The following is an 11,460-nucleotide window of genomic DNA, read 5'->3' as shown; positions in this document are numbered from 1 at the left end:
CTCGGGAAGGGAAAGGGGATCGATGGGACTGTAGCAACTACCGTGGCATACACTGCTCAGCATACCAGGCAAGGTCTCGCCACATTCTTCTGAAACGGATCCGCAACCACCTACTGAGGGCACCAGAGACCGGAGCAGTCTGGATTACTCCTGGCAAGTCCACAATAGACCGTATCTAGCGCTTCGAGTAATTGGGAACGCCGTCGTGAGTTTGTTCGTGGGTTGCTTGCAGCCTACACGACCTCAAGAAGGCGTTTGACTCGGGGGCATGGGAATCGCTATGGAGACCTGAGGCCGGGGGAATTCCGACACAGATTATTGGCCTGATAGCAAGCCTCTAACTGGTACTGAAAGTGCTGTAAAGTGTGGTGGGGGATTCGAACTCTTCCCTGTTAATTCAGGGGTGAGGCAAGGCTGTGTCCTTGCACCACACTTTTCAACACCCTTTTATGGACTGGAAATGGGCAGAGCTACTAGCCAAAGTCAGTGCGGAGCAACACTAGGCAATATTAAGGTCTCGGACCTGACTTGCCCACGATGTTGCCATCCATCGGGGTCCCCTTTGGGCCGTGGGCTCTGATGCATTTAGCAATGAGGCGAAGCCCCTAGGCCTAGAGGTCTCCTGGACCAAGACCAAGATCAGGACTTGGGGGCCTGTTAGGGGAACCCGTTCAGTCGATCCTGCTTGCGGCGAGGACGTGAAGTCACAGAAAGTTTTACATACCTTGGTAGCGTAGTCCATATCTCTGGGTTGTCAGACCAGGAAGTCAGTAGACGGATGGTCTGGCAACAGGAGCCCTGAACTCGATCAACAAAGCGTTTGGAGATGTCGGTACCTAGGGAGAAGGACCAAGCGGGGTGTCTTCAAGGGCCCTTTATACTTCCAGTTTTGCTCTTGGAAGCGAAACCTGGACGCTATCCAGGCCTTGGAGTCTCGCCTTGATGCCTTTTGTAACAAGTCCCTTCGCCGGGGCACAGTTGGCAGGACCACGTGTCCAACCGGGGGTTACACCGTGAGACTGGCATGGACCGTTACTTGCAAATCCGGGATCGCCAACTCGGCTATAGGCCACCTAGCTCGCCTCCTATGGACGACCCTGCCCACCATGTTGTCTCTCTGCGAGACAACCTGGTGGAGGAGACCTTGGGACGTCCTAGGAGATCCATGGCTTGGGCAGCTCGAACGAGACCTGTCGTGAGGACTAGAGATGGGCCGTGGTGCCTGCCTGGAGACTCGCCTCGAGGGATCCTCGTTGGTGGAAAGCGAAGGGTGTATGCGGCCATGCCCCCCGTCCGGCGTTAGACCCCTTGAATGATGCTGAGGATATATATATATATATATATAGAATATATAATATATCTATATAATATATATATATATAGATATAATATATATTATATTTACTGCACACACACACATACACCAAGTGCACACACACACATATGTATAATATTCATATATATACATATATTATATGTATTAAATTATATGCGTTATATATATAATATATTTATATATATATATATATATATATATATATGTGTATATTATAATATATATGTATATAACACACACACACACAACTACACACGCACATACACACAGCACAACACCACGATATATTATATATAGAAAACAGATACGCATATAGATTATACATGCCTATAAGCTTATATACACACACAGATAGTATATAAACCTAAAGATTTTCTGAAAAAAAAAAGTTTAACGTTATTTCCTTTAACTTTTTTTTTCTTTATGGATACTAAGTAGTGACATTTGTAGATAAGTGATTAGTTTTAAATCTAATTGATGCAAAAGAAAGACCGCAAGCACATTGAAAGTCATAACGATCACTGTCGCCTCACTGAGTGTTGTGTCACTGTTCTTTTCTCGTTGGCCGTGAGTGTGTAGTCTGTCTGTCTGTCCTGTCTCTGTCTCTATACAAATCATGTTTACTTTTCACTATATAGAATACGAGTAATGTTATCATTATCTTTTCTGTTCGTTTACATTGCTGTTTTGGTCCACATTTGTATGTACGTTTTTATACTGACTGATGACATCAATCGCTTCAGCTCCCTACTCTGCTTCCTACGATGTATACATTATCGGGAAATTCGCTGGAGATAAGCGCCCAGGCCCAAGCAGACAAGGCTGATGGATCAAGGACTAAAATAAACTGATATAGACTAGGGGTGGACGGTTCTCAGTACATACGGGAGTCCTTCTTCAAGCTCGTCTGACTTTAATTTTTCCCACTGTTTCTTCTTATTATTTTTTGGGTGAGATTATCGCTTTATTACACGAAAGGGCGCAATGACTTTTTCGTTCCTCTCTTCATGTTTGTCCCCTGCCCCCCTTTCTATTTCTCTTTTTTCCCTCACGCTGTCCTTTCTGGTTGTCCTGCCTGCCTCTCTCTCTATGTGTGTCCTTTCTTTTCTTTCTCTCAACCTCCTGCCTCCTTTCCTCCTTATCCCTCTCCCTCCCCTTCTCTCTCTCTCTTCTCATCTCTCTCTCTCTCTCTCTTCTCCTCTCTCTTCTCTCTCTCTCTCTCCTTCATAACTCCCATCTCTTATCTTTCTATTTCTCTGGTCGTCACAGGTGTAAGATGATACATTTGCTTTAATAGTAGCCTACATTGCCTACATTTTATGTGTGGGGTTGTAACATCCGATTTCATTTTTCTTTTGTAGTGTCTTGGAATTTCGAAATTTGTTAAGTTATCTATAGTAGCAGATCTTTCTCTCGGGTGAATGTGTGTTAGCCGTTTACGCGTTTAGTATCATCATATCTATACCATTACCCTCACTTTCACTGTATGCTATTGATACCTAGTATTTTATACGAGGTAGAATTCCCGTCTTGCGCTGCGCTAGTCGCAGTCCTGAGCATTAACGAAAGATCTAGACGTCAATCGAACGAACTATGACACCTATATTTGTTACTTCTGTTCCTGGAAGAACCCGTTCGAGACCGCAGAATATGCCACTCAATGTCACATTACTACGTCACTCTAGTTACACTTATGTTTGTATATATGCATATAATAGCTATAGATTCACACACACACACACACACACAACACACACACACACCACACACAAACACACACACACACACCACACACACACACACTATTATATATATATGTATATATAAATATATATATATGTGTGTGTGTGTGTGTGTGTGTGTGTGTGTGTGTGTGTTTGTGTGTGTGTGTGTTGGTGTTTGAGTGTGTGTGTGTGTGTGTGTGTTTGCGTGTATTGCTTTTGTGTACATGTGTGAGCGTGTATGTGATGGCGTGTGTTTCACATACTCTCGTGTTTGTGGTCACGGACGCGGTCAGGTCAGTCTACTAGCTTTCTTTAAAGGCGTTTTCATCTGATCATCATTTTTGTGTCAGGTATCTCCGTCTCTAATATTAACTTTTTTTTTTCTTTTTCTCATTTGGGAACAGTCCTAAGGAGTTATACGCTTGAACAGAAATTTCCTATTTCTATTGATTATTTCTATTTATTTTTATATTCCCTGCTACAATCACCATTAAGAATACGCATTCAGTATCCGTTCCATATTCTAACGTTTTTTTACTCACCGCATGTCATCCTAAAAAATGAGGCGGATACTCTCATTTTTTGGGAAATTTCCTCCTCGACCCGCAGTCGTAAATGAGACGCGTCCTTCCTCTGGCGTGTTGAATATATACCATCATTTCGACCAAGAAGGCGAAAACATCTTGGTGAATCACTGAGGCAGTCATGTCTTTCTTCGGCCGGGCGTGCTTTGAACACGACGAGAGGCGTCCTTTGAAGGTCATGATCCGACCACCTGGCAGTTTCGGACACGCCATGGATCCTCAGCAATCAGACCTACTTGCAAGTGGTGCTCTCGAACCAGCGCCGCGGGTGGGCCGACGGGCGCTGCTCCCTCCTCTGTACGCCATCATTAACCCGGAGAGTAACCATTGCTTCGGAATCGCTCCCGTTTTTTGCACTGCGACGTCCCCCACGATACCTCAGCCCCAAGGCCCAAACTCCTCGCTTCTAAGGGCTCGTCGTAAAAGGAAAAAAAGACTCCAAAGTGGTACGAACGAGGCCCCTCAGCGGAGCCCGGACGAGGCGCGGAAGGCAACGAGCTCTCAAGGCGAGGGCGCACGAGGCAAGGGTGCAAGCAGATGGAGACAGATGGCGCAAGAACGAGGGAGGTAAACATCCACATCACAACTCTTCGCGCAGAATTGACAGGAAGGACTCACCTGTATTAGTTTGAGAGAGCACTGGATGTAGCTTCACATCTTACACGTCGTCGATTTACATAAGTGTACTAATATTTCGTATCTTTAAGGATATAAGGAGAAGTAGCATTAGTAATAAAATGTAAACCTATTTAATTAGAACATTTATTTATCGGTATCACGATCCAATATATAGATTTATATCCTCTGACCATATTATTTTATTTTTTTTTTCTTTGCAGTTTGCCTTTTCGAGGATAAGGAAGACACCATGATACATAATAGTTAAAATCAGAACTCAAGACTGCACACTGGTTTTCTATTGTTTTCCTCTTTAATGAGCATGGGTGTCTTTGTTGGCATTTGTTAATCAAGGATTGTTAATCAATATCCTATTCTAGAGGATGAGTGTATGTATTTATGTTTTAAATGCTGTTTGAGGAAATATACTTGCAAATGATATTCCTTCATGTTTTGTCCCTTTTCTCCATATGTTTCCACTCTATAACGGCTTATCAAGCATTCTGTCCATCTTCATATCTATTCTGTCACAGATAGTAACCTCAATAATTCAAAATATTCCACTATCTCTCTCTCTCTCTCTTCTCTCTGGTCATCGTCGTCTCTCTCTCTCTTTCTCTCTCTCTCTTTCTCTTTCACTCATCTCCCTCCCCTCCCCCCCTCTCTCTCTCTTTCTTTCTTCTCCGCTCGTCTCCCTCTCTCTCTCTCGGCTTCTTTTCTCTCGCTCGATCTCCCCCTCGCTCTCTCTTTTATTTATATTACGCATACTAGACAGTAAATTAAAAGAATATTCAATCACAGGACGTATGGTATATAAAAAACACTTCAATAAAATCCGGATGCCATAAATATGACACTAAAAGTAAATAAAGGAAGACAGAAGACCGAGAAAGAAAAGAGAAATAATAGATTAAGACATGCATATAAGCTTATATTCCACAGATTATATATATATATATAATATATATATATATCATATATATATATATATATATTTTGAAGAAATACAAAAAAAGTTTGTTTTCCTTCTAACTTTCGTTCTCTTTTGGATAGCTCTTTCCGTCGCATTTGCTGAGTTCACTTTTGGCAGAACGTTGATTATCTTTAAATCTAATTGATGCAAAGGAAGCGGTAACACAATGGCAAGTAATAATGCTATAATTGTCCGCCCTCACTCTGTGTGGTGGTGTCCACTGTTCTTTTCTCTTTGCGTGTGTGTAGGTCTGTCTGTCTATCTCTGTCTCATACACATCATCTTTTCTCTCACAGTATAGAATACACAGAGTAATGTCATTACCATCCTTATTTTCGTTCCCGTCGCGATTTGTCACTGGTCACCATCAATTACAGTTATTCACGTAACCGTATTAGAGATAATAAATTCTCCTATAACACAAATAAACACTAGCGATTGAGTTGTGGCTGCTGAATGAAGATTAGGTAGTATGCTTGTTCGCGTATCAAATATTCCCGTATATTGGCTGTAGCAGGTGATTTAGGCTAACATGCCGTAAGGTAAAGAGATCACTGTTCCCACCGACTAAAAGGGACGTTCTCTTGACCCTTGTTTAACGCTGTTTCCTTAGAAAAGAAACTTAGAAAGATTTATAAACTTTAACGACTTGATATTCTCATCTGTAAGTTATAAGCACATGGAAATGCTGAATAGACAAGACACTAAGTATTAAACGTGTCAGTGCGAAATACGTGAGTGCGGGGGACTGTGGAAATGACTCGGTGAAATGACTATTGGTTGAGTGACGATGTAGCGCTGTTAATCTATGTTAGATTAGCCTGTATGCGAAGGTGAGTGAGTGTGGTAGAATGTTGTAGGGCATCATTCATTGAAACAATTTTTGTGTGTTAAGTGATAATAATATAACACGTGAAGTTATTCCTGCATGTGATGTCTTCATTCTATCTATCAGTGGCTCGCAGTTTCCCTTCTCAATAACGGAGAATAAAAACTAGAGAAAGTTAATATTACCGAACTTAGAATAGATGGTAAGTTAGTATTGCAATCACACTAAATTGATATGTAATGTAATACATATAATGTTTCATGAAACAAACGTCCATTACTCATGAACCAACACTATCTCGAACGAAAGGTATACATCTATTCCGTAATAATGGTTGCATATGAAGATCCTAATTCCTCGAGTGTAAGTGATGAATATATAAATTCTCATGATTAATACTCAGAATTATAAATATTTTCTGAGGAGTGTGACAGTCAGGGATTCGCTGAGATAAACGCTTCGTGTGACGCGCCAGTCCTAAGCAACTGGCTGGGATGGATCAAGGACTAATAAACTGATATAAACCTTTTAGGTGGGGGCGGCTCTCAGCCATCCCGGGCTTTTTTTCTTTAGTTCTTTGCGTAATATGTCGTTTATACAAATACACGGAAGGACGCATGAGCTATCCACTTCCAGTGTTTTGGTCCACGATTCCCCTCTATTTTCTCTTTTTTCTTCCTCACTCTGTATTTTTCTGTTCTGCCTCTCCCTTTCTTTCTCTTCTTTCTCTCCTCTCGCATTACACCCTCTCTCTATCTCTATTTTTCTGTCTGTTTTACATTTGTGACAGTGATACAAATGCTTCAACAATTTGCCACGTATCTTCCCTTCCGTTTTGTGTGTGGGCGTTAACTCCGATATCCAACGATTTTTTTTCTTTGTGTGTCTTGTCAATTTCGAATTTTGTAGTTACCTCGTAAGGAGCAGATCCTTATCAGGGTAATGTCCTCCATCGTTTTCGTGTTTTTCTCATCATAATTTGGCCTTTGCAGTGTCTTTTAGACGTTATACATGCACACATAATCCGTGTCTATGGTATAGAGCATCTCTTTACTTTTCACAACACAACATAGAGCAGAAAGGGTGATTTACCATTACCCTCAGTTTCGTTAGTATTTGCTATGCTCTAGTATTTGCACCCGTATTTTTTATACAAGCAGATTCTCTTTCTTCTGTCTTGTGTCGCTCTGGCCAGCAGTCTGATCATAACTAAAGATGCATGCGCCATTCACACGCCTGATTATCATCATTACGTTTCTTTCCTCTGGGTCCCCGGAAAACCGTTCGAGACGGGGGAGAATGGTGGGCACTCACACTTTCACTATTACGTCCACTCTAGTTGCACTGTGTTTCTATATATATTTAATATATTACATATATATAAATTATATATAAACTACATAATATAATATATAGTAAACATATACATATATATAAATATATATATACATATATAGCATATATTATATATATAATTATATAATACTTACTATATATAAATTATATATATATTATATATATACATATATACATATATATAAGTATAAATATACATATATATTATATATATATATTATATATATATATATAGCATATATACATATATATACATATACATATATATATACTATATTACATAGTATATAATATATATATACATAGAACATTACATAATAATATATACATATGTATACATATACAAATATATATATATTACATATATATACAACATATCTCTAAATATATATATCTATATCATAGCTGCATATCTATATAAATACATATATACAATAGGCCTGCATATATATCTATATAGATAGATATATAATTTATTAATCTATATATATATAGATATACATAGCTGATATATAATAATATATATATACATAGCTGCATATATATATAAATATATATATACATAGCTGCATATATATATAAATAATAATATATATATATATATATATATATACATAGCTGCATATTATATTATCAAATATATTATACACAATGACCGTATTCTATTGACCAATGTAGAAAAGGTATGACTGAGAATGATATCTCAAGTACAAGAGATTGTATTTGCCGGTTTTCGAGGCGTCCTTCGTCAGAATACATGTATGTCTGCGAAGACGCAATCGAAAACGGTCAAATACATCTCCCTTGTTATTGTGAAGATATACATCTCATTCATACCTTTTCTACATATATATATACCATTATATATACATATTATAAATATATATACATATAACTACATATATATAAATATATATATATATAACATAATAGTAAATACGTATATACATATATGCATATATTATGGTAATATATTATGTATACAATATATAAATACTATATACATATATGCATATATTATGTATATATAGTATCTATTATGTATGTAATGTGTATGTGTATGTGTATGTCTATGTTTATGTATGTGTGTATGTCAAATGTGTGTATGTATTTGTTGTATGTCGTATGTTATGTATGTGTGTACGTATGTGTGTACGTATGTGTGTACGTATGTGGGTACGTAGGTGGTGTACGTATGTGTGTACTTAGTGTGTACGTATATGTGTACGTATATGTATTATATGTATATATATGTATATATACCTATAGTTATTATTATATGTATATATACCTATATATATGTATGATATGTAATTAATTTAAACCCCTTATTAATTTATATGTATATATACCTATATATCCCTATATATATGTATTATACCTATATTATACCTTATAAATAGGTAATATACCTATCTATATGTATATATTGGTATATATACCTATATATGTATAGATATGTTACGTATACATACATATAGACGTATGCATATATACGTATATTTATCATTATACGTAACATATTACGTATATTTATACATTAATGTATGTACATATATCCATATATATGTATATATGGTAGCATATATTGTATATATGAGGGTAACATATCTAGTTTAAGTACATATATTGCATATGTACATAGATTGTATATATACATATATTTGTATTTATATCATATTACATATATATACATTATCTTATACTTGTATATACATAATAGTAATATACCTATATATACATATTAGGTATATAAATACTATATATATATACATATATAGGATATACATATATATATATATACATTTTCTATATCATAATGTATGTATCTATCATGTATATCATATATGGTATACATATCATATATACATATAGATACATATATAATACATATATATACATATATAGGATATAATACCTATATATACTATATAGGTAATATACATATATATGTATAATATATACATTATATGTATAATACAGTATATATGTATATGGATCATATATGTATATAAGATACATCATATCATATATATGTATATATATACAATATATATATATTCAACATACACGCACATATATATACATATCTGTGTGTGTGGTGTTTGCGTGTATATGCTTTTTTGTGTATATGTGTTAGCGTGTATGTGATTGGCGTGTGTTTACACATACTCTCGTGTTTGTGGTCACGGACGTGGCGGTCAGGGCAGTCTACTAGCTTTGTTTGAATGTTTCAATCTGATCATCATTTGTGTCCCCCCCCAGGTAGCTCCGTCTCTATATATTAAACTTTTTTTTTTCTTTTTCTCTTTGGAAACATTCCTAAGGATTATAACTGCTTTGAACAGAAATTTCCTATTATTTATTATATATTTTCTTTATTTTTTATATCCCCTGCTACATCCCATTAAGAAACGCAGTCAGTATCGTGCACATATTCTAAACGTTTTTTTATACTCACCGCATGTCATCCTAAAAATGAGGCGGATATTCTCATTTTGGTAAAATTTTCCTCCTCGACCCGCAGCGGCAATGAAACGGCGTCTTCCTCTGGCGTGTTGATATATCCATCATTTCGACGCACCGGGCGAAAACAGTCTTGGTGAATCACTGAGGCAGTCATGTCTTTCTTCGGGCTGCAAGTCTTTGAACACGACGAGAGGGCGTCCTTTGAAGGTGTCAGTGTCGGGGCACTGGCAGTTTCGGACACGCCATGGATCCTCAGCAAACAGACCTACTTGCAAGTGGTGCCCTCTCGAGCCAGCGCCGGCGGGTGGCCCGCGGCCCGCTGGCTCCTTCCTCTGTAACGCATCATACCCGGAGAGTACCAATTGCTCGGAATCGCTCACCGTTTTGCACTGCGCCGTCCCCCACGACCTTCAGCCCCAGGCCCAACTCCTCGCTTCCTAAGGGCTCGTCGCAAGGCAGAAGACTCCAAAGTGGTACGACGAGGCCCTCAAGCTGAGCCCACCGACGAGGAGCGGAGGCACGAGCTCTCAAGGCGAGGGCGCACAGGCATAGGTTGCGCAGATGGAGGAACAGATGGCGCAAGACACGAGGGAGGTAAACAGCCACATCACGAATCCTTCGCGCAGAAATTGACAGGCAGAGACTCACATGGATAAGTTTGGAGAGAGCACTGGATGTAGCTACCCAGCATACAACGTCGTCGATTACAGTAAGTTTACTAATACTTTCGTAGTACTTGTAAGGATATAAGAGCGTAGCAATTAGTAATAGATGTAACGCTCATTTAATTAGACATTTTTTTCGGTATCACGATCGCAACATGTAGATTTATATCTCTGAGATATTATTTCTTATTTTTTTCTTTTGCAGGTACCTTTTCGGAGATAAGGTAGACACCATGATACATAATCCGTTTAAAATCACAACTACAAGACTGCATTCTGGTTTTTTCTTTGTTTCTCTTTATGAGCTGGGTGTCTTTGTTGGCAATTTGTATCATATGATTGTTATCATATACTATTCAGAGACTGAGTGCTGTATTTTTATGTTAAATGATGTTTTGAAGAAAATATACTTGTAAATAATATTCCTTATGTTTTAGCCCTTTTTCTCCTTACCTCACTAAGTCTAAATATATCGACTACCCCTACCCCCCCCCCCCTCTCTCTATACTACTCCTCTCTCTCTCTCTCTCTCTCACTCAGTGTCCTCACTCATTCTCAGGCTCTCCTTCTCTCACCCATCTCTCTCTTCTCTCATTCTCACTAGTCTCACGTCTCACTCTCCTCTCTCTCTCTCTCTTTCTCTCGCTCGATCTCCCGCTCTCTCTCTCATTATATATTACGCATACTAGACGAAAGGTTAAAGAAGATTCAAATTAAAGACGTAATGGGTGTATAAAAAACACTTTAATAAATCTGATGGCCATAAAAAAAAAAAAAAACAAATGTTTGAAAAAAACATTAAAGGTAAAGAACCGCTGAAGAAGACATTTAAAAAAGTATTCCATACATATATATATATATATATATATATATATTGTATGGAATACTTTTTTACTGCTTCCTTCA

At 37.8% G+C, this 11,460-nt stretch overlaps 1 pseudogene; it reads left to right on the top strand.

The window, feature by feature from the left end:
• Window positions 1-3,855: 3,855 nt before the first annotated feature.
• LOC119570763 lies at window positions 3,856-10,782 on the top strand (annotated as a pseudogene).
• The last annotated feature ends 678 nt before the right edge of the window (window positions 10,783-11,460 follow it).

Source organism: Penaeus monodon, unplaced genomic scaffold (genome assembly GCF_015228065.2).
Source record: "Penaeus monodon isolate SGIC_2016 unplaced genomic scaffold, NSTDA_Pmon_1 PmonScaffold_3798, whole genome shotgun sequence".
In the NCBI taxonomy this organism is placed as follows: domain Eukaryota; kingdom Metazoa; phylum Arthropoda; class Malacostraca; order Decapoda; family Penaeidae; genus Penaeus; species Penaeus monodon.
This window is presented reverse-complemented; position numbering and strand designations above follow the sequence as displayed.